Genomic DNA, 3,861 nt, shown 5'->3' on the forward strand with positions numbered 1-3,861 from the left:
CACATGGTCTTCCATCTTTCTGAAATATCCCTCTTTCTTGTGTCTAGACGGAAAATTTTTACCTCTCCTTCAAAACTCAGTATAAGTAGATTCTCTGTGAACTTTCTGTAACCTTTCTCTTTAGATAGAGTTGATCATTTCGTTTTTTTGTGCTACCACTGAACTTTCATCAAACTTCCTTAGTAGTACCCATATACTGAATTGAAATTTAATTTTTACATGTCTCTCTCTCCTTTTTAAAAATGTGAGCTCCTTGAAAATTGGAACCATGACTTGCTATCTTACTATCTCCAATGCCTAATACAGTGTCTGCCACATGATGGTTGCTTAATAAATGTTCATGTAATGAATAATTAAGTGAATGAATAAATGAGGTACAATTTCAGATATTTCTTACACTTAAATTTCAGTTTAATGTTCATTCAATATTTAAAAACTCTTAGAGAAAATGATGAACTTGTGCCATATTTACTGTCATCTTTTTCTAATGGAGAAGAATTGAAGGCATTAAATTAAAGCCTTACAGAAATACACTAACATAAATTCTTGATTTGGTGAGGGAAGTGTTCATACTCAAAAACTTAGTGAAAGAATGGGCTGAAATATTTTAAAGTTAAAGTAAGGTTCTTACTGATGCAAATATAATAGTGAAAATTTCAGCTCTGCAAAGTCAAAAGAGCACAGAGAACACTAATAAGGACTGAGAGGGTTTGGGTGATTGAAATGAAAAGCTTGAAGAAATATTATTTCAGTCCATAATATAATAGGGTGCAGAGGGTTAAGAACACTCCCCTGAACTCTTCTCTTCTGAACCATGAGAAAATAAACTATAGTTCCTATAGGTTTTGAATTAACTATATTTCATTAATAATTCTGTGAAAATCATTGTAAATCTATTTTATATATACTATCTCTTAATTAACTAAACTGTTCATTTAATCAGCTCCTTGGTTCATCTGACCAGTTTATGTAAGTAGAAATCACTCTATTCAAAAGCAACAAACTGAAAACCAAACACGCCCCCCCCAAACAAATACCCTGATGCTTGTATTATAATTCTGACCCATAATCAGTTACTGTCATAATTTGGGCGGTCTCCAGCTTGATCTATGCTAGAAGTTTTACACTCAGGGTGGCTGGGGGGAGAAAGGGGTCAGTGGGAAGCTGAAGGGAGGTAGGACTATTCTTTATCAAGTTGAGATAAGAATCAGAAAAACTGTCCCAGCTATAGGGACTAGTGCAGAGCAGGAAAAGTGTCTGAGAGGGCCTTAGCCCTCATTTCTGACATTAGGATATGGATGCAACAGGGGCGCCTAGGTGGCTCAGTCATTAAGCGTCTGCCTTTGGCTCAGGGTGTGATCCCAGCGACCTGGGATCGAGCCCCACATCGGGCTCCCTGCTCCTCTGGGAACCTGCTTCTTCCTCTCCCATTCCCCCTGCTGTGTTCCCTCTCTTGCTGGCTGTCTCTCTCTCTGTCAAATAAACAAATAAAATCTTAAAAAAAAAAAAGGAAGGATATGGATGCAACAATAGAAATTCTGACTCTCCATGAACTTGGAGATCATGGACATAAGTTCACCTTCTGAGTTAACTAGTGAAATTCACAGACAATGGATATGATTAGTCATCTGTGGGAGTAAAACAAGAGACTGTGAAATGCGTGGACTTCACAAAACTCCAATCAAGGTGGGCGATTTGGCGTAGTCAGAAGAAAGCAGGTCCAGAATGTGAATGTCATTTAGTAGAAGATATTTAATCAGTTGTATTGTACATTGCCTGAAGGAAGACTGTGTGAAGGTGGGTGGAGCTGTGGACAGAAGGGGAAGTAATCAACTGGGCTACAGAAAGTGAAAACCCAAGCACTGCGCGGAAGAGAGACCCTGCTCTTTGTGGCTGCCGGAGTATGCTCTGCTGTGGGATGGGAGTGTCTCTTCTGACCTCTCTTCAGTACTCTGTGTGCTCTTTGCTCAGCATTCATGCTCATTTTGTTCCTAGGACTGGCTGCCCAGGACAGTGGAGGTAAGCTTTCACTCCCTGGGAAGAAATGTCTCCCAATGTAAATTTGTTAAGCTGACTGTGAGTAACTTTATGGATTTGCCTGATTCAAGTGATCTGAAATTCTGAAAACTGCTGAGTTCCTGATGAGGATAAACAATAAAATTGGAAAGTGATCAGTTTCTCAAAGGGATACTGCCCATGAGACCTCTTGATTGGCAGCCACAGCCTTCTCCTGGGAAGGCACTGACCTCATCTTCAGTCCTTTCTTGCCTTCAACAGAAAGTATTACAATACCCAGTTAGGTCAAAATTTCTTAATCTGATTAGACCCAATGACCTGATTTAAAAAAAAAAACTGTTTCTTTTCCTTCAACTTTATTCCATTTTGTTTGCCTCTGTGGAAGAGCAGCTTAAGACCACTCAGTGGTTGTTGTTATGCATTCAGTGGCCTGAGCAGTGGGAGCTGCAGACCAGTCTTCAGTGGCCGGCTGAGTGCTCCAGTCTTCCGCAGGGAACTGCTGAATCAGCACAGAGGGCGCCTGCCCGCCTTCAGACTGGTCTGCCACTTCAGGTTGAGTAGCAGTGAACTCAGGAGCTGGGGCAGCCCAATCACACTAAAATTCCTCCTTGGTCACAGCCTTTTCAGCAATAGCCTGCTCTTCCCTTTCAATCTCTTCAGGATCTCTGTAGAAGTAGAGATCAGGCATGACCTCCCACGCGTGTTCACGGGAAAATGGTGCCACACATGCGCAGAAATTCCTGGGCCAGCATCCACATCAGACCCAGTGAGTGAGCTCCCTTGTTGTTGCAAGGGATGGTAATGTGCACATAGCGCAGTAGAAAGTCTGTGTTACCCGGAGTGATGGTAGGCAGGTTAACATATGAACCTATGTTCTTATGTGAGAGGCTGGTGGTCAGCCCTGGGATCAGTAACCACCAGAAATCTCCCGGAAGGCTGCCTGGATCTGGTTAGCAAAGGTTCCAGGAGTGAAGCAGCCAGCAAGGGGAGTGGCTCCAGTAGCAGCAGCAAACTTCAGCACAGCTCACTGGTCAGTAATTCCAGATGATATGACATTGACATCAGCTTGGTTTTCAATGGCAACAATGGCACAAGCTGCCAGCAGAAGCTTCTCCCAGGTTCTCTTCAGATTTATGATGTAGATGCCATCACTTTTCCTTTTGTAGATGTACTGTTCCATTTGGAGGTCAAAGTTGGTGCCACCTAAGTTGGTTCCTGCTGCAAGGAATTTGATGACATCTTCCTCCTTCATTTGCAGGACATCAAGGTTTGCAGACATTGTGAAAGTTTCCCTTTAAGTTGCCATGGGAACACAGAACAATGCTGTATGGACCTCTCCCTGGGTAGCATGGAAAGCCAATAACCTAATTTTAAACGAGTGTTTCGTTAAGTTCCATTTATTATTCTGAAAAGAAATTCATAGATAATAAACCACCTACATACATATTTTTAATATAATGTCCTAACTATAAAAATAAAGAAAAAATACTGGTGGAAGAGGAATAATTTGTAATAAAATAATATGTATTGGAGCATATGAATGCTTGGGGGTGACTAGAAGATAGAATGAAGTAGTCCATTGCTTTGAGATCAAGACGAATGTGTCAGAGACAAATGTAGACAGAGACACTGTGCTGACAACTCAAATACCAAGAATGATGTCACTGACAGTGAGGTGCTTTTCTGAGATCGTGACTACTGCTGGTAAAGTTCTGAAAAAAACACAGTACGATCTTCACTTCCTTTAAAAATGCTTAAGAGGGCATTTATGGAAAATTCCATGTATATTAAAACTATGCAAAAGTAATTGTATTTCCAAGTAAAATGGGATTGAGTTCCACACCC

General features: G+C 41.1%; 1 pseudogene; it reads right to left on the reverse strand.

The window, feature by feature from the left end:
* Positions 1 to 2,407: 2,407 nt before the first annotated feature.
* LOC100476752 lies at positions 2,408 to 3,295 on the reverse strand (annotated as a pseudogene).
* Between the last annotated feature and the right edge of the window lie 566 nt (positions 3,296 to 3,861).

The sequence above is a fragment of the Ailuropoda melanoleuca genome, chromosome 1, assembly GCF_002007445.2.
Source record: "Ailuropoda melanoleuca isolate Jingjing chromosome 1, ASM200744v2, whole genome shotgun sequence".
NCBI classification, from domain to species: domain Eukaryota; kingdom Metazoa; phylum Chordata; class Mammalia; order Carnivora; family Ursidae; genus Ailuropoda; species Ailuropoda melanoleuca.